Raw genomic sequence first — 21,922 nt, forward strand, 5'->3', positions numbered from 1 at the left:
TCTATTTTTGGGATACTGATAAAAAATGAGTAGATACTTATTTAAGCGCTTCTAGATAATCTACCACTAAGGGGGTGAAATAAGGGTTGAAAGTTTTTATGGGAGTCAGTCATTTTTTAAGTTAAAAACATCAAACTCTATTTTTGGGATACTGATAAAAAATGGGTAGATACTTATTTAAGCGCTTCTAGATAATCCTACCACTAATGAAAAAAAAAAAAGGGTTGAAAGTTATTTTTCTGAGTCAGTCATTTTTTAAGTTAAAAACATGAAACTTTATTTTTGAGATACTGGTTAAAAATGAGTAAATATGTATTTAAATGTTTCTTGATATTCTACCACTAAGGGGGTGAAATAAGGGTCGAAAGTTTTTATGGAAGTCGTCATTTTTACGTCATGATCGAAACCACGGGCGACCAGTTTTAAATAAACGTAACCTGAAATCAGCATAGTTGTAACTAATATTGACGGATTGATGTGAAGTATTTTTTTATTAAAACACACAATATAATTTAGATATAACGTATTCTAACGCCCACATACATGAACTAAGCCTACGTACATAGTTATTCTTAGAACGTATATATATTGAAGACCTTTTATATATTGCTAACTAGTTGTTGTTGCCCAAACCCTCACTTGCATTTCAGTCATCAGGTGTATATACCATTGGAATACAGCTTTGGAATTCAAGATTAACTCAAACCAAATTTCATCAAACTTAGTTCGGTGGTTTGGGCGTGAAAGAGCAACGGACAGAGAGACACTTGTATTTACAGGATCTTATTATAAATAAGTTACGAGTCAATTATTTGATAATTTTTTTTTTTGTTTATTTTTCATATCTCGTTGTAATAGTTAAATTAAAATAAAATAGACAATTCATTTAATATGAAATCCTTATTGCATATATCAATGGGGGCGTAGCAGTTACGTTAAGCGAGGGTTAACCGCGGAGACGCTTCTAAATGTAATTAATACTAAATATCAATAATATATAAATCACTTGATGATTATGATTTATAATTAAAAAATACATAAAATTAATTGAAAAAAATAATTTAATTATTGATTCATAGAGACTTTATGTTTAGCTAAAATAATCAAAGATGTTCATGTTATACCGATCAAAACTAAGTTCAACGATTACTTATATATTATGTAAAATATATACACAGTATGTACATTATATACATAATAAATAAACGAAGGACGAGGAAGAGAAACTGAGGGATGATTAATCATCTTCGCGACTGACAAGCACGCCGAATTATGTAAATAACCCGATTACCATATAACCGATACCAGGAGAATTGATATATACAACGATAGCAATCCTAGTTAGCTATATATATATATATATATATACATATTTATAACACAAATACACGTATAGATTTATGTAATTCATGTATTTTTATCGCCCGAAACGATTTTATCGAACATTTTTAAAATATTTAGTTTTTTTTCATGACATTCAATAATAATTACTTTAAATGTATTTTTTATCACTTTATTTTAATTCGCAGTCCAATATAGAATTTATAATAACGTCTCGATATGAATATGCTCTGGAATATTAAATAGATTTTAAGTAGATGTATTAATCACTATTAAATGTACTTATATTTAATTCAAATAATGTTCACTCAAAAAGTTACAAAGTTAATTAAAAACGAATTAAATGTATTATCTTAAAAGTAACACACGGATTAAAACGTGACGAAGAGTACTTACTTAAGAAAAATCAATTCCAATCCTGAACACAAATAAAAAAAAGAACAGTTTTTTTTTTAAACTAAATTCATTTTTGTACACCAAGAAACACAGATAATATCAGAATTATAACATATAAAAATCTTTTCACTTTACATATCACTTGCACTATTACGAACGTAAGTTTTTATCCGGTTCCAACGAACGGTCGGAGCAACGTGCACCGACGACAGCGCGCAGACGACTGACGCTGGGATGAATTCAGTAAGCTTTCGGCGGAATCCCGCCCGCCTAGATGCGCAAAGCTCGCAGCTAACATTGTTATAAATATAACTTTATTAAAACTATACCCTTGTCTGTACACCTTTAATAATCATAATTAAACGTTTATTTTTTTATGATAAATTTTAATTATATAAGTTAATAAACGTTACATACAGATCTATAATTATATTCCACAAGTATTAATATACTATAAATATATCGTTTTAATTAAAAGTTAATTTCATTGAAACAATGAGTATATTTAGAATCGTTGGAATATAAATTCACTGGCCTTTTAGGTTAATTTGATTTAATTTCAATTTATTTTCAAGCCGATGATCATTCAGGACTATAAATAAATAGCTTCGTAACGAGAAGGATGGAAAAAACATGAGATTGGTTTTTGTCATAATAAATCCTTGTAAATTTTATAGCACGTACAAGTACTGTAAATCAAAGCGAACATCGCTTTCGCCCAGTCTGTATTACCCTATGGTAATACGTCGTACCATTTGTTCTATTTTTGCAATATACATCTTTTGATTACTTACACTACTTATCGAAATAACAAAGTTACAATTTTTACTACAAATGCCTTAAGTAATAACACATTGAATAACATTTTCGTATTGTCTGTATGTTCAATATCTGTTCTAGTAAATCATGTTTAAATTCGTTTTTTTTAACGTATTATCTTTTTACATGTTTAAGGAGATACTTTTAACTAAGGTAAGGAAAATCAACAGTATTTTAAACCATAATTAATCATCTAGCAATGCTAATTATTTTGACAAATCTATACTAATATTATAAATATGGAAGTAACTCTGTCTTCACGTCTAAACCGGAGACCCGATTTCGATGAAGTTTTTGTATGGTTATAGTTTGTATCCCGACTAAGGAAAGGCTTTTTTAATTCACCTCTCGAGAGGTTAAGCTTTGAGGTTGGGTGATAATTTGTGTGCTATATCATATATTTTACATAAAACATCTGTTATTTGGTGATAAAAAAAAATCATCATTACAGGAGACATCATTAGTACAGTAGTTTCACTTAACCCTCGCGTGGGTTCTTCTTTTCTTGGCTAAGTTTTACCATTTGGGGAACTGGTGCCGCTATCAAGACCAATAGAGCCAGCAAAATGATTCCATCAAAGCAGCTGCTAATAAACATATTACTTTAGCAGCCTGTAAATTTCCCACTGCCGGGCTAATGCCTCTCCCTTTGAGAAGTTTTGGGGCATAGTCCACCACGCTGCTCCAATGCGGGTTGGTAGATATACATGTGGCAGAATTTCGTTGAAATTAGACACATGCAGGATTCCTCACGATTTTTTCCTTTACCGCCGAGCACGAGATGAATTATAAATACAAATTAAACACATGAAAATTCATTGGTACTTGCCTGGGTTTGAACCCGCTATCATTGGTTAAGGTGTACGCGTAAATAACATATTAAGTACGAGAAAATTATTTCACCTGCTAACTTTAATCAATCAATCGTCTTTATCATTGGAGCATGCTTATCTGCATCCAAATTAATTTTGATCCGTATTTCATTTATCTCGAGGAATGATCTCTCAACCTAGGGTTCTCTGACAGCACTCGCATATAATGTAATTTTAAATGATTCGATTTTGAATATTGTATTAATGTAAGAGTTGATTTTGAACATTACGTTACAGTACCACCTCACTGACTGACGAGCATTCAACTGTAATTTAACACTCAGATTCGATTTTAGATTACGGATCTGTTTTTATTTTCTAAAAGAGATCTGTCCATGCTATTTATAATCTTGGAGCTAGAGACCCGTTTCGGGATGTTTCTAACAGAACAAGTAGGAATACACACAGTTTCTTCACGATATATTTACATCAATGTTATGCATATTTATAATATAATTGATTACTTTGAAAGAATCAATTATATTTATTGTATGAACACGAGATAAGGATAAGCTTATAACGACAAGTTTCCGACTCCGTAAAGTCAGTGAATCCTTCTTGCGGCAAGGTATTATTTTCTATATTAAAATTTCTAATGTATTGTTATCTTTTCCGATTCATAAATTCAAATCATTCAAAAATTAAAAAAAAAAACATTAATAAATAAAGCATATTATTCGGCACAAGATTATATGAATGATAAAAACTTGGAGCTAATACTTGTTGACTTTCAGTTTCAGTTCACTGTCATAGTTCTGTAAAATGACGATACAAAAGTCTTTGTAAAAGCTTACTTGAATAAAGAATATTATTATTTTAATTTAAGAATTTACTTGCAGTTGAATCAGTTAGTTTTAATATGTCGTTCGAAGCGACCATAGTGTTCGGCAGTATTGATTTGAATGAGTTTATAAATAAATAAATATTGGACAACATCACATACATTACTCTGATCCCAATGTAAGTAGCTAAAGCACTTGTGTCATGGAAAATCAGAAGTAACGATGGTACCACATACACTCAGACCCAAGACAACGTAGAAAACTAATGAACTTTTTCTACATCGACTCGGCCGGGAATCGAACCCGGGACCTCGGAGCGGCGTACCCATGAAAACCGGTGCACACACTACTCAACCACGGAGGTCGTCAAATTATATATATTATATATATTTAAAACAAACCGATATCGGCGTCACAAGATTTTTTAAATCGACCATAGTTACGAGATTGCACATTGTAATGTTCAGTTATTTGCACACTCTTATGAAATTCTCGAATCTGACATGACAAAACAGGCGGATGCTTCCGGTAAGGGACCGCCCTTACTCACACAAAACTGACATTTATCGCGTGTCTGACGAATCATGCTAGCCAGTGAGCGTAATGCACTCGCGACTTGATTATAAGAAAAAATCTAATGTATTTAAAAGGTGGAAGTGAAGTAAAAACAATGAATATCAGATATTATGAAGTATTTGAATTTTATATTATTTTTATTGTTAATTAGCATTTTAAGAATATTTAATACTTTAAACCAATAATACCATCCGTACCGCAGCCATATTGGATAAACACCGAGCTTCCTACTAATTATTTTTATAAGACAAGCGTGCCGTTTCGCAGTAAATACACGCAGAAAAAATGAGTGCTATGGACAAATAATATCCCAATTGTCATGCTCTCAACACGAGTCAGCCGGAAATTATTGCGCATCATGAAAAGTGCCAAAATTACCAAAAATTGTGATACTACCAGAAGCATCGAACGGCATTGCTCATCGGCATTTAAAACTATTCCTGAAATCCATTCGCACATTCAATTCACGCATAATGACTTCGTTCAAAGCAACAGAAATATTTTCCAATACTGCGGATAATAATAAAGAATTAAATTTAACGTTTAAAATCAAAGATCAAAAATTTGTATTGCTCTCCATACTAAAGCATTACATACATTTTTACAAAGGACGTAGAGAATATGAATCGTGAGGATGTGTCGTGTTACGGCAACAATTTATTTTTCCTAAAACTAGTCGCATTTTCTTCGAACAGAGCTCCTTATTAAATGAGCACAATTTATTATTGAAATTTTAAAAATCATACACGAATAGCAAAGTGACAATCACTATCAATCCTAATAAAACACCATCGGGAGAGCACATGCGTAGATTCAATGCAGTTGACGTCGTTACTGGAACCATGGTTGGCGACCGTACACTGATACGAAATATCGTGATACAAAGAAGAAATAATAATCTGGAATTCATTGAAGATCTACACAGTTCAACACTTCAATATCCGCTAGTTTTCTGGAAGAGACAAGGTGGAATGCAAAAATATTCATATATTACATTTAACTTTTAAGAGATCAAACTATGGATAAGACCGTAACGTTAATTAAATATATTGGTTTGAGTAAATGAATGGTTGACTGTTGTTTTTATCGGTAGTCATTTTCTACAGCACCCTATTCTTCTTTCTATCATAGATTTCATCCCTAAACCCTTACAATATATTTGTTATTTTTTATTTATAATTTAAACTAGCGACCCGCCCCGGCTTCGCATGGGTGCAATGCTGATACTAAATTTACTACAAAATGTCTTACAACGTTCACAGTTTTTCAGTCATTAGACGATAAAAACCGCAATGTCTCAGCGTTTTTAATCTGTAAAATCTTCGAAAATATTTATTTAAATTATATGCTGTAAAAGGCTATATTGATCTTTATTAAATGCACAATGTATTTAATGCTGTATTGCTTTAAATTGCTTCGAAAATAAACCATTATTTCTCGTAAACAGTACAAGATAAAATGGTCATTGTGGGTTACCCCTAAGAGATATACCACCGCGGATTTTTTTGAAAAAAATTTTAAGGTGTACAATACTGTAGTACATTATTTTGATCTATCTCGTAGGATTGAGCGAGCGTTTGCAATGTAGCCCCAAAAAATGTGTTTATTTTCGACATCACTTTAGAAACCCTAAAATCATCACTGTTTCTCTATTATATTGTGCACGTATTATACATATAAACCTTCCATCAATCTATCTATTAAAAAAAACGCATCAAAATCCGTTGTGTAATTATAAAGATCTAAGCATACATAAGGACAGACAGCGGTAAGCGACTTTGTTTTATACTATGTAATAATTATAACGATGACAGAACAACGTTCGCCGGATCAGATATATATAGTTAAGACATATATTTCAAAGTAAGACCAGCAGTTGTTCTATTTGAAACGTTAACTAATTTAAAAAATGCACTGGCATGTAAATACCAATAGAAAGTTTTGCCTATAGACATTGGGACTAATTAGGGAAAGGCTGACGTAACTGCACTAACTTTAAGATCAAGAATGTTCAAGCCGTAATTAAAAATAACGGTAATTAAAAGTTGACAGAGTTAATTCAATATTTCAATATACTATTCGTTTCAGAATTTGCTATTAAAATATCCGATGTTCCGTAGTTTAAACAGACGGTAAATAATACGTTTTGTAATGGATATCATTATGAAACTTTTTTTCCGTAATGGCTGGAATTTCTTAATAAATTCAGATGTTTATTTCTTTTAGGCGTAAATTATGTAAGCTTTTAATGTAATACAAACTTTGATTTAATTCGACGCGTTTTATTTTCATACAGGTAGCTAACTTGTCCCGGTTTTGCACGGGTACACTTTATTACTAAATAAACTAAGGCGGTCCGTGCAAAATTATTGTAGATGTATGGGCCGCCTAAGAATAAAATATTAAGTTAGTATATTTATTTAATAACGTTTATAAGTAATATGAGTGATATCAAAATCGGATGAATCGTAATTTTATTTGAAACAAATCAAAATTTGTCTATTTTTTATTTGTAAAATAGATTTAATTTTGGTAACTTCAAATGCCAGGATCAAAAGTTGATTGTCTCATACATACTCAATTATTATGATTACTTTGGTTGGTTGTAATGGGTGATACCTTCTAAAGTATTGATACGACTAATATAGTTTACAAGACAATATTAGTTTTATATTAAATGTCTAAGCTAATATAATCTGCTGAAGAAGGATTAATAATTTACTTGGTGTTAGGGATTCGTGCAAGTCTGTCTGCGTATGGAGATGAGTGCGTGTGGCACATACACTCCTCTCCATATTCCACCGCCAAACAACAATATTGTTTTGCTTAGAAGCATGAGTTAGCCAGAGTAATTACAGGCATGCTGGTTTTGTAAGCAATGGTTAATATTTCTCAGGGCGTCAATATCTGTGGTGACCTAGTGTCTGTGGTGATCCTGACCTAAAATCCATTTGCTTGTCCAAAAAGTATTGGAAAAATTTATTGATTGTTTTTGTACTAGATTCTCAGGAAGCAGATTAATGAACACATAAAATCATTTTTTGAGATTGAGTCGTTTGTTGTTATTTGAAATATAATTGTTTATAATATTTCTTTACTTTAAATCTATTTACTACAATTTAAAACAACACAAAATAAATATAAATTTGTATTCATTAACGATTAAACTTTTTTCGACAATATCATTTTAACTTTTGCAATGTTTTTTAGTATTCCTCAGTCAAAATAAAGGCTATTTTTAAAAAAGTATTATTAATTTAGAACGACTCGCAATTTACCAATTGATTTCATTCCCTTGTTATGTTATCAATAAAATATCTAATTGAAAGACCTGCTAAACACAATCATACCTTTATTATGTTTTGTTAAAACAATGAATTGTCGCTTTGCTAATTCAATTCTCGATATCCGATGACCAATTTATTACGGTGTGTAAATAAACATACACTCATTACATTAATCCTCTGATACCGGACGCTCGCACGATTCGCTGAAATTAAAACGCGTTTCATCCGAATATTACAACCGGAAATTAATTCTGTTCACACAATTATGTAATGACTTCATTTCGAAGGTAATGTCCAACCTCATTGTTTAATTACACATTCTTAATAATGCTATCGAGTTTCGTTAACTGAAAACATCGGTATGTTTTTGTTTTTCCTTTGTTTATGTTAATAATTCACTGGTTCCTGTTTCAACAACGTCTACATATCCGCAGACTAAGTTCTTTGAAAACAACTTTAAGCGTGTAAGTAAACAACTTTAAAAGTGTAATCATATCTGCCACTAAATATGTCTCTTCGTTTTGACCACGGCCGCTCTGTATAGAGTGTAACAAAGATTAGGAAGTATTTAATAGCAATTTAATATAAATTATTACCATTAACAGATATTCAATCCTTTAAGGAAGACGATTGCTATTTTCTAGAACTGTTCCGACTGACCGCCTAGTGGCTTGATATTAGTCCACAGAACCTAATATTTTGGGTTCAACCCCGAGGGCAGGCTGATACATTTATTGCGTTCTTACATCGGAAAAAAAATTTAGCAACAACGCCGTTTCTGGAAGCTGAAAGTGTGTATACTCGTGCCTCGGAGAGCACGTAAATCCGTTAGTCCGCCCCATAAGTTGCACCTGATCTCTTTCTGGTCGTGTCAGATTTGCCGTCTCAAAGCCGATACTTCTGTTCTATAATTTGTCGTGCGTGGTTCGCTGGTCTACCTTGAGATTATCCACCTTGGCCGAACTCGGTCAGGACGATTTCATCTGTTAGTAATTTATTACGTAATGCCACGTTATCTTAGGTTATATTGTTTGTAAAGTATGTTAATGTATATAACAATGCAATAACTTAGTAACAGCCTGTAAATGGCTCAAAGATGGCCAAAAGCCTTTTGATTAACATAAGTCTTGGAGCTTATTTAATTAGTCTGTGGGTTGGATGATTGTGAGGTATCATTTCATGCTACGCACATGTATGAAAATATCTACATGTTCTGTCTGCTCGGCAAACTCATTTCCTCCTTGCAAACCCCATTTGCCTAATAAAAATATCAGTATATAACGATTACTATCATATCAAATCAATAAGTTTGTAGATATTTTAGTTACTACCAATTGGGTTAAAACTTCTAGTTACACAATTTAATACTAAACTAATATTATAAATGCGAAAGTAACTCTGTCTGTATATCTGTTGCTCGTTGACTGCTAAGCCACATAACCAAATTTGATGAACTTTGGTTTAAAGTAAGTTTGAAATCCAAGTAAGGACATATGTTACTTTTTATACCTAACAGTTGACGACCTCTAAACGGTTAGCGATACTGCGAGCGACAGCTAGTTTTCAATATTTCTCTCTCTCTCTTTTTGATAATAAAAATAAGTATTTAACTGTACATTTGTTACTCTTTTGTTGTTTGGTTGCAATAATAGAAGTTAAACGGTTCATGTATGCTTATTACAATATAATTGGATAACTCACAATGGAGCAGCGTAATGGAATTTGATCCAATCCTTCCCCTGAAATAGAGAAGAGATCTTAGCCCAACCGTGGGACATTTACTGACTCTTTCTTTATTATAAAGCTTAAATGTCAAGGCACATTATGAACAAAGTTCATCAAAACAACTAATTTACAAGAAATTCACCACCTAGATTGGTTTGTGAATTTGAAAAAATCTTTCAAACATAAAAGATATACCTTCAAATATAATGGCATAGATACAAAAACTGAATTCTGATGTTTAATGTATTGTTTACTTTATAAATTGCTATTGGATAAAGATCTACAAGATCTCGTTGACCTAAAACTCGAATGAAACTCGATCTGTAACTGGGGACATTTGATTGACCAAGTGCATCAACCGTTTGTAGAACGACAAATTTCTTTTAAACGGATTTTGTTCTTCTGCTTTAAAATGCGGTTAGATTTTATTGTAAATATACAGAAGATATCTGAAAAATGTATTCAAAATGCACGTATTTGAATACAGATTCAGATAAAATAAATCTACTTAGAAGTCACTGTATCCCATTGAAGAGTATACACGTTTAGCAAGCAACAAAGCACCACCTAATTTTTATGTGTTTCATTTGTATTTATAATTCATCTAAGGCTCGGTGGTTAATGAAAAGTCTTTTCTTATGATAAAGTTAGACAGACATGCAAATGGGCCACCTGATGGTAAGTAGTTAAAACCGGCCATAGGCTGATCGCCAATGCACCACCGATCTTGGGAGCAAAGATATTATGTCCAATGTATCTGTAGTTATATATATACCTTTCGAATTGGAACACAACAATATTAAGTATTGTTGATCGGTGGTAGGAGAGCTAATGAGTGGGTTGTACCAACACAGATGGGCTTGCACGAAGCCCTACAAGAAAATCTGTCTGAAGAAATCTTATACATTGCTACGGGTATGCACCAGGTGCATACGCTGCTCTAATCCTTTATTTGAGCAGCGTGGTGTAGTAAGCTCCAAAACTTCTCTTCAAAAACGAAAGAAGTCCTTAGCTCATCAACACTTACAGGCTGTTTATTTTTATTAACCTTATTTATGTATCCATTAATTACGTACTCATATTCCCTAAAACATAATATACCTGCGTAAGCAATGACGCTCAGTAAAATAAACAAGATGATGATGGTACACGTCGTATTACTGTGTAACGTCGCTAACAGTATAAAATTAAGGACACAATTTGAGGACAAACCTTGTTGAACATATGCCAATTATATTTTAGTTCGTAATTTAATTTATCATGTCATGCCTGTGGCACATGAAAAAATCGTACCGAAAAATGCGTATCACAGCTGATATTTGTACTATACTTATATATGAATATACTTTAAAATCGTATTTATAAATCATTACATTCAACAGAGCTTTCGTTGAGGATCGCAATATTAACTGCTTATGCATATTTGAACACACTTCACCTACATTGCATACTCACAGTTCATACACTCGAGTTACGGGTGGTATAAATTTCTTTTGATAAAGTTTCCCCGCCTAAGTGAGTTTAAATGAGCCAGCTTAATGAGTGCCCATAGCTGAATTACACTGATATCTTTTTGTTTGACGATCTCTGACTCGCGCTACTAAAGTTTTAATTAAGTGTTAAAGGCTGAACAGAAATATATATTTACTCGTACCTAATCTTTAAGGCTATCATTTCAGCGGTCATCTAATTTAAGCAGTTTTGGTTAGCTTCAAATTTTTTGATCAGCGAGTAAAGTAATATGGTGTAGCCTTAAAAAATATTTCATAGAACATTAAATTTTATTCAATTAAATATTTCGTGTACCTAATTATTGGTAGGTATACGAAATAATTAATTTTGTTCATCAAATAATAATCTAACTCGCTTTTTCACGTAGTGGAAACCTTCAGAAAGGTAGCCGGGCCCCTGGGAGATGCCGGGTTATGTAGGATTCCTACCCACTTAAACTTCTGCGATGGCCGTCCTCGGCACGGATATTTGAGACTGCGGGATCGTGTGATAAAAATCCAACCCAACCTAACAAACTCAGAGATTATAGTTAATAATCATTATTCTTATGAGAACCGATTGTATAATTGTGCTGATTGAATAATAATTATACATTATTTTCTGATTTTCCTTGATTTATTGTTTAGTTTTGGACCAGAAATAGCTGGTGGATTTTTATACGGTCGATAAAAACATGTTATCAAAATAAACTTTTGTCCTGATTTTTCTTCAAACTGAAATGACATCTAACTTTAATGGCACAAATGAATTTCAAATTCGAAACAAAATATTTTGAAGTATATAATACAGTAATCAGCCTGTTTTTCATAATTTTACCTACATTACAATTTTGATGAACAGTTCTTGAAACGTTTCCACCTGACCAGGGATGCCTAGGCTGCCCTCCGAATTCGGGGGGGGGGGGGGGGCAATTTTGCGCTCGCCACTGTTCGGGGCAAGCGGAGCAGGCATCATAAGGCAACCCCTACCACCTTCACTGTGGACTTCTGCAACATAAGGGGACTCAACTCCAACTTGAACGCCGTTCACTTTCACCTTGAGACGGCGAAGCCGGCCTTTCTCTTTCTTACCGAGACCCAGATATCCTCTCCTGCCGATACAACTTTTCTTTCCTACCCTGGGTATAAATTGGAACATTCCTTTATACCACGACCTGGGGTGTGCGTTTACGTCAGAGATGATATCTGCTCTCGACGCCTCGGCAGCTTTGGAGGGCAGGACCTATCTATTATCTGGCTGCGTGTAGATTGCGACGACCATACGCGAATCTACGCGTGCCTTTATAGGTCTCATAGCGGTAATGCCGAAACCGACCGACTGGTCGAGCACGTCCAAATGGCTACAGATTCCGTGCTGCAGCAGATCCCATCCGCAGAGATAGTAATTCTTGGCGATTTTAATGCCCACCATGCCGAATGCCGATCACGCACTACCGATCATGCGGGTAGATCTGTTCTCGATTTCGCTTTAGCATATGATTTGACACAAATGGTCACCTCGCCAACGCGAATACCAGACGTGGAGGATCATACACCTTCTCTGTTGGACCTTCTGCTGACTTCCCATCCGGATAGCTATCAGATTATCGTCGATCCCCCTTTGGGCTCGTCGGACAACTGTCTCGTTCGGAGTGTTCGGAGTACAGTGCCGGTTGCGCGGTACTCCCGACTTCGTTTCGTGGGCTGCCGCCGCGTGTGGCACTACAAGTCAGCAGATTGGGATGTGATGCGGTCCTTCTTTGCATCCTACCCAAGGGGCAGGTTTGTTTCTCGCCAGATGATCCGAGCGTTATTGCTAACTCTGTTGCCGATGTGGTGCTTCAGGGTATAGAACTGTTCATTCCATATTCTGCTGTGACCATGGGTGGCAAGTTCCAGCCCTGGTTTGGTCGTTTCTGCAAAACGGCCCCACGCCGAAAATGGGAACGTTACCATGACTGGGATAACGCATCGGCGTCTCATGATGTAAAAACCAGCGCATTCAGAAAGGAATATAACTCTGCCTCTAGGTCCTTCAAAACCGTGATTTCTAAGGCGAAGACGGAGTACATTGGCAGAATTGACGAGAGACTGGTGTGTCCCCTTTAGAAACACGTGCGTTCTGGTCTCTCGCTAAAGCTGTCTTAGGGAATTTCTGTCAGCCTTCCTTTCCATCTCTGCACAAGGACGATGAGTCATTGGCCCATACCGCGAAGGAGAAAGCTGATCTTTTAGGATCTCTCTTTGCGGCGAACTCGACTCTGGATGACCGAGAAAAGTCACCACCAACAATCCCGCGGTGTGATACCACAAAGCCGGAATTTTTTTAAATTCCGGCAAAGTACAGTTCGTAAAGCACTTCTTTCTTTGGATTCCATGGGGAATGTTCCGAGGAATTGTTTGGATTAATCCCGGCAGCTGAATTTCACGTTCGAACATCTCGTCAAAATTCTAAATTTCACCCGCACCACCTAGATGTCCGACAATCCACAACAGCGCGATTTTTAAGACATTTTCTGCCTCGCACAACCACTCTGTGGAACCAGCTTGCGTCGGCGGTTTTTCCGAACCGATAAGACTTGGGAATCTTCAAAAAAAGAGCGTACTCCTTCCCAAAAGGCCGGCAACGCACCTGCAACCCTCCTGGTGTTGCAGATGTCCATGGGCGGTGGTAATCACTTTCCATCAGGTGAGCCTCCTGCTCGTTTGCCCCCTATAAAATAAAAAAAAAACGATTATATGCTATGGAATATACTTAAAACTTTCAGTATAAAAAAATAATAAGTCGTTGCGTTTAATTCTCGTATAGTGTATATAAAATTAGATAGTAATCCACTCACTATTTAACTTTGTGATATTATTTTTGATGAATAAATCAATTAATAAAAAAAATAAGTATTGATTCCTCTAATAAGACATACTATTAACAGGACTTGAGATATATACTCATTTGTTTTAACTGAAAGCAAGAACTTAATAAAAATATGTCTTGATATATACTAAAATATTAGCACTTTTTAAAACTATAGACAAAAGCGATTTCAAAACATTTTATTGTACTTTAAATCTTTTAGGAATTTTGAGTTTGAGTTTGAGTTTATTTAAAACTTGTTACTATTGCAAGAGTTACGGGTATCCAGTTTTCTTTGGATAAACGCATTTATACGATATGAAATGAAATTTTTAATAACTAGAACAAAAATATTCAGACACATAAATTTCTCTATAGTACTTGGAAGCACTGCGAAGAATTTTAACGAATTAATCAATGTTTTTTTCAATAATTAAAGCTTAAAAATCATTATATTTCAAACGTTAACGAGCTGTTTCTCACTAGTTCGTTCATTGAACGTTGGATTTGAGGATGTTGTTTTTTAAATACCATCAGAACATCAATTTTTATATCGGTTTAAAAATAACCTATATTTTTATATTAATTTTGCATCTTCACTAAATCTATAATGCACTAGGTTGATTATGCAAGCTAGAAAATAATCCAAGTATTGCTTTTCAGCAGTAGAAAGACAGGTGAGTTGGTACTATTTACCCTGACATATAACTACAATAGTTTACACGAATGCTTATTAATAACCCGGTTAATTCGTATATACGGAGAAGGGAGTCGTCGTTAACTCGAAATAATAATGTGGCAGAAGAGGTTGTACCGACTTTAAATATGCCTTGACTTCTCTTGGAAATATCTTATCATCGAACCGATGGTTAAGGCTTTAAGTGCACCCGTTAAGAGTAAGTTTTTTTTACTTATGTAAACATATAGCATCAAATCTATAAATTACTGATACAGTATTTAGAAAATAAAATATTAACCAAAAACATTTAAATCAATTATTTATTAAAATAAATAATCTTAATTTATCTTTCATTAAATATTGTACAAAACCTGATTTAACGAAACAGTCATATTTCAAAGATATTCTTCTGTGCTTTAACGTTACGGGTATAAATTTTGTGGCTCGGGGATGTCGACCCTTATCTTGGTACTCGAAGTAAGGGATGAGTGCACACTTGTAATGTTACATTACTTTTGTTTTTAAAGATTTGATAAGCTTACATTAAAAAATAAAAGAGATGAGTACGCACTTGCCATGTGCCAATTATATTTCTGAATTGAAATAAGTAATTTTTCATTTTATTTTTCTATGTGTAGCAAATGATTAGTTCAAGGACGCCTTTCTTTAGTTCTGTGTTTGATTCTTTGTACAATTACTAACTATTTTATAAATAATACTGTCGTTTATATATCCAATATAAAAATCATAAATATATAATGTAGTTGCAAATGTCCACAGTCGGTGGTAGTCAATTTCCTTCTGGTAAGGCTCCTGCTCGCTTGACTATTATTTCATAAAGAAAAAGTTTCATTCATCAGTAAATGAAAGCAAGCCCTGTCTAAAGTGCGCCCGAAGTGTTAAAGCAACGGAAGCACTGGAGACATTTAGTGTCGTACCTCGACCATCTGCACGAAGAACGGTAAACCTGCTCGCGTCGTTGAAGCATCCTGGCGTCTTTCGAAGCATTGCAACTTTTTCCGTCACATGTAATGACTGGTCTATACTGTAGTTATACACTATGTTTATCTCTGCTATGTAAACCTCTACCTCTTTTTACCTCTGTCTCTTTCCTCTATCTCAAGGTCGCCTGGAAGTTATCACCGTTTTAGCGATAACGCCGCCTCCTATACATCTTTCTTGAATGTGACTTATGTATGTATTTATTGGTGTACAATGAATTTATTAATACATTTTAGTTGTGAAATTGCTTTCAATGAAGCGTTACTTTTTGGAGTTATGAAATTCCTGTTATACGTCATGTTTTCATAAAATTGTATCTGGCCGTGTCAAGCGGAGAGCATCGTGTCGCCTTTGATATTGAAGCGCTTTAAAATGCTACAAATTTTATTATTTGGTAAGCCAAGCGATTCAGAATATATATGTATATTACTATTAACAGGACCTTATTCGTTGTAAAGAATTTTTGACGTAGCGTAAAATATAGAGGCCGACAAGATGAAGTTTGTCTGCGGCATAGGATGATGAAACTTGTGGATACTTATCCGATATTAAAGCGTTAATTTTAAGGATTGGTAATAAAAGTATTACTTCTATTACGTGTGGTCTGAGTTACACGTGCATTATTCTAAAGAGCCACGGTTATATCTACGTCTATCAAGAGATAAAAAACTATTCTATGTATGGAAGAACTCTGATGATAGAGATTTCATACTATTATGAATGAAAATAAAACAGACGACGGAAAAAGTATTCCAAGTAGAAAAAAGTTAAATAACAACGTTACAAAGCTGAAGACACGTGCAACTTCAAGCGCGACACGAATGCTCAAAATACAACAATACTTGTAAGATTTAATTAAAAATAATAATTAAATACAAGTTTTAATTTATTTCTTGTACATTTCCTCAGACGGTGCTGTTGCTAGAACACTAGTCGAAACCGCAGATCGCAAATTAGCTTCAAATTCGAACAAGCGGGTTTGAGTTGTCATGTGCATTTTTTGTCAATAATTAATTAATCTAAGCAAAGGAAAACATCGTGGGGGTACGTGAAACATACTGCTGCGTGTGTATCCAACCCGTATTAGTTAAGTATAGAGCACATTAACGAAATATTTATTTTTTGGTTATAAGAAGAATTGATATTCGAATCTATTTATTACTGTATTTTACTAAGTCTTAATTAGTCTTCCACCAATCGTTAATACTCTGTATTATTGTGTTCCGGGCGAGCCAGTGATACCAGCCAGAAAAAAAAACACAAGGGGAATAACATCTTAGTTGTCAAGGTTGGTGGCGCATTGGCGGTGTAAGAATTTTTTAATATTTCTTACAGCGCCAATGTCTATATAGGCGGTTTGGTCCATTTGCCCATCCGCCTACATATTACATCCTGTACCATAAAAAATATGATTTAATTAAAAAACGAAAATAAAAATATGTTTAATTCTCATTTTATTTACCACTTGTTTTGCAAACACGGAATGTTAGTGATTACATTTAAATATTTTAACATTAACAGCCTGTAAATTTCCCACTGCTAGGGTAAGGCCTCCTCTCCCTTTGAGGAGAAAGGTTTGGAGCATATTCCATCACTCTGCTCCAATGCGGGTTGGTGATAACAATATCAAATAAAAAGTACGTATACTGTACCCGTGATGGAAGTGCTTGGGGAAAATTCATAGCAGAAAACGATACTATAAGATATATACTATTACTACACTTGATGTTAGGTACATGAAGCTTAATGACATAAGTAATTACACAATTAAGTAAAACAAACGCGTGAACGTTAATGCTTTGTGAAGATCTAATAATAATAATTAAAAAAAATATATTATTATTTAAGAATCCTATCACAATTTACTGCCGCGTATATGCATATACTCGTAGCCATGGCATCCGAAGTTTTATGTTCAAACCCGAGGTTGGACCGATAAAAGGCTATTGGGTTTATCTGTCGAAGAATTCATAGTAACAGTGCGGGGATCAGGAAGTTGCATGTGTGTACACTCCCGTGCCTCGGAAAGCACGTAAAGCGGTTGGTCCTGCAACTGAACTCACTCCGATCGTATGAGATTTGCCGGCCCATTGGTATTATGAGAGTGAGGAAAAAGAGACGGCTCTGTAGTATATCCTACATAGTTGACTGGCTTCCATTGAAATTATCCATCGCAAACAAATTCTATCATGAGAACATTATCATCCTAATACCTGTATCTTGAATAAACTGAAGGTTAAATTTTACTAAAATCAGGTATGTGTGAAACGCAACTATAGCCAATCAATTTCACACACCGTAAAATACTTTTATTATAATAACCACGTCTGATCCAGCCCTAAAAACCCATTTGGTTCCATACGCTCGCCCTAATGAGTAAAAATATTAATAGCCCTGTTATTAATTACAATAGCGAGAGTAATTTATTATGTTACGAAAGCTTAATCGCTTGTATGTAGAACAAGCTAGAGTTTATGTACTAGGGACCACAGGTATATGAACTACGCAATAATGGACCTTAAACATATTACTATAAGAGTTATTGACTTTTGTATTTGACTGAAAAGTTTATATGGAGTTGAAACACAAGTAGTGCCTATTGTTTTGGCAATAAGAGTGATATTACCTTATATGTAGAGTTTTATGCATTAACAGCATCATAATCGTTGTATAAAAAATGCACTACATCCATTCCGTTCCTCTGTTAATGAAGAATATTAGAGTAGGTATTGACTAGTTAAATATTCAACAATTATTAAACAAAGATGACTTATACGTATGTACGTATAAGTCATCTTTATTATTCAATTATATACATATTTATTATTATTATTATTCAAGAAACAATTCGTTTGTTTACGTAATGCGACGTAAATTACGTAGACGAGGCGTTATTTTTATTATTATTGCTTGCTGCTTGAGTATACAAGTGATCCGAATAACGGATGGTAAGGTTCTATGGCGATAAGAGATATTTTACTGGCGAGATGACAGTTTCTAAAACAAAATTTAAATATGTCAATCACTTTTCTAATATAGGTATTTTCGTAACCTTGAGCCGAATGAATGAGCCGAGATGACCCAGTGGTTAGAACGCGTGCATCTTAACCGATGATTTCGGGTTCAAACCCAGGCAAGCACCAATGAATTTTCATGTGCTTAATTTGTGTTTATAATTCATCTCGTGCTCGGCGATGAAGGAAAAAATCGTGAGGAAACCTGCATTTGTCTAATTTCAACGAAATTCTGCCACATGTGTATTCCACCAACCCGCATTGGAGCAGCGTGGTGGAATATGCTCCAAACCTTCTCGTCAGATGGAGAGGAGGGCTTAGTCCAGCAGTGGGCAATTTACAGGCTGCTTATGTTATGTATGATGTATGTAATTAAATCTCTTACTCTCAAAATCAAAATCCAATCCGACATAACTAGAGGATGTTATGCGTTGGACCAGCGACTTTGTGTGTGAACTCTATTAACTTCCAAAATTTGGGTTTCTAATGAGAAATTCTTGTCGAAATAACTTGCGCCAGAATTAGGGACAATATTTTGTAATGACAATTTATAGTTTTGTGATATACGCTCATACACTAAAGGCTAATTATATTATAGCTCTAGTTATGCTACTGCTACATCTGTGCTTACGTTATTATTAGTGTAAGTGTACACCTGCGCCGTCATTAAAATGCCACAGGTCTGCGGCTACCTTTAGGTATTACTACGTCAAAAGTTATTTCTATTTTAAGTAGTGAGTTAATTGCGTACAATGGATGTAGTGGCTGCACTTAAATACATCGTTTTGAATGAGATCGCGTTTAAAGGTTTTGTGCCTAGCGTTAGTTCAATTTAAGTCACTGAGCCCCTTTGTTGAAAAGTACCCTCCACTGGTGGTAGCCCCTCCTGTCAGAGGATTCGAATTGTGCCACCATTCCACGCGGTCAAGATTTATACAGTAATTATCTTTAATTCATATGTGTGTATATATATATATATATATAATTCATATAAGGACTTAATGTTAATAATTCTTATAAAAAGATATATTTTTTTAAATATTGTGATATTTTAGTGGCTTTTAAAACTGTATGTCTTGAAATCATGGTATTACGACCTCCGTGGTCGAGTAATGTGTGTACATCGGTTTTCATGGGTACGCCACTCCGAGGTCCCGGGTTCGATTCCCGGCCAAGTCGATGTAGAAAAAGTTCATTAGTTTTCTATATTGTATTGGGTCTGGGTGTTTGTGGTACCGTCGTTACTGCCGATTTCCATAACACAAGTGCTTTAGCTACTTACATTGGGATCAGAGTAATGTATGTAATGTTGTCCAATATTTATTTATTATTTATTTATGGGTTGATATTATTGGTTACGGATTTACTGGATTGTTAGCGTAAGTTAATTCTCAGTTACTGCCTCAAGTGAGGAAGTTGACAGTGGGTAAGCACGTTAAACTGTTTCTTTTGGGCCTGTCTTTTCTCCTCTACCATGACATACTGGACTACAGAACTGTGTAAGCACTTTTAGGTTATAAAGCGTATCTGGCTAGTCTCAAGAATAGAAGCCATGTTCAAGATCGGGCATCATGATTGAATCAAACTTTGGCAATGTTGCAGCTGTGTTACAAGTCCTAGCGCCATTATTTTTGGGTTTTATTAACCCCAATTAACATTTATGTCTATTTTATACGTCAGATCACTATTGTAAGGTATTAATTTTGTGAAATAATATATTAATCATTTCGGTAATGCCGGTTACTCATTTCCTTGTTTTTACTGTTATTTTAGAAGCTCGTGTAACATTCAGCTCATGTAGAATTCATATTCTATAAATAATGAATGATCTTTTATAATGCAAACATTTTATTTTATTTTATTTTTCAGTAGATACAATAAGACATGAATAAAATTACATTGAAAAATTTTCTTTTTCACCATGCACTCTCACATTACACAAAATGTATTAAAAATATAAATTAAACATAATCAATGATTAGAGATGAGAATTATGAAGAAGTATTGACATAATTTATTTTTTATTTATTTATCTTTAAGATAATGTTTTTATTATGTTTTTTTTTATTCTCTCATATATTAAAATATATTATATTTTCGCAAAATATTCTCTAGTGATACAGATTTCGTTATAAGCAATACATTTTTTTATAATGTACCTCGGCGGACGGTCAGATAACCCATTTGATCGAAAGTGGTCAATACCGTCCATAGCCATTGGCGCTATAAGAAACATTACCAATACTTACATCACCAATGCACCACCGATTTTTTAATTTAGCTAACGTGTTCTTTTTTAAGGAAATAAGGTCCCAACTTAATTTAGTAGAATAATTAATTTATGTCGTCGCGACAATTATATATCTCCTGCTAATTATTTTAATATCGATGTTTATGTAATTCTGTTGATTTTGTACGTAAAAAGCTTAGTTTTAATTTAATTAGTAATTCCTTTGACATCATCATGATTTATGAAAACATTAATTAGTTCATTAATACGACTTCACTTCGATTATTTATTTCAAAACAAGATTTTTAGAGCAATGTTTTGTAAAAAGAAATTCACCTAACGAGCACGAACCTACTTGATCTTCAGCAGTTAGAAATTTACAGGCTTTTACTTAAAATAAAAATGACTAAAAAGAAAATATTGTGAGCAATTGCTTAGTCAACTTTTCAAATGAGCGTAAAAGTGTTATGTGACGTCATGTGGTCTAATTTTTGTCTTTGATGCAAATGGTAAAAACTTTGTAAGTCGAGGGTTAGATACTATTTGGGGGAGTATGTAGGATAGGAGTATTTAATATCTCTGCTGGTATAATAATATTACTTTGTGGTTTAATTGCTTTCATTCATTCATTCATGTCAGCAGAAGGACGTCCACTGCTGGACATAGGCCTCCCCCAAAGATCGCCACAACTTCTCTTATACCCGCTTTAGTCATGATTATTACAGTATTGATACTTTTACATAATAAAGACACAGTTACATTACATTGATTAGTAAAACTACGCATAAGTAATTTACATTTAGACTTAAAGACTTACTGATAGTCGATATTTGTGCAATAGACTTGCATAGACATGAC

General features: G+C 34.0%; 1 protein-coding gene across 1 annotated transcript in view; it reads right to left on the reverse strand.

Annotated features, from left to right (window-relative positions):
* LOC113395081 (uncharacterized) overlaps positions 1-1,908 on the reverse strand; it is an 81,777-nt gene extending 79,869 nt beyond the window's left edge. Inside the window, exon 1 of the mRNA XM_026632632.2 lies at positions 1,738-1,908. The gene's annotated coding sequence lies outside the window, so the exon portion shown is untranslated. The remainder of the gene's footprint in view (positions 1-1,737) is intronic.
* Between the last annotated feature and the right edge of the window lie 20,014 nt (positions 1,909-21,922).

Source organism: Vanessa tameamea, chromosome 9, assembly GCF_037043105.1.
Source record: "Vanessa tameamea isolate UH-Manoa-2023 chromosome 9, ilVanTame1 primary haplotype, whole genome shotgun sequence".
Classification (NCBI taxonomy): Eukaryota; Metazoa; Arthropoda; class Insecta; order Lepidoptera; family Nymphalidae; genus Vanessa; species Vanessa tameamea.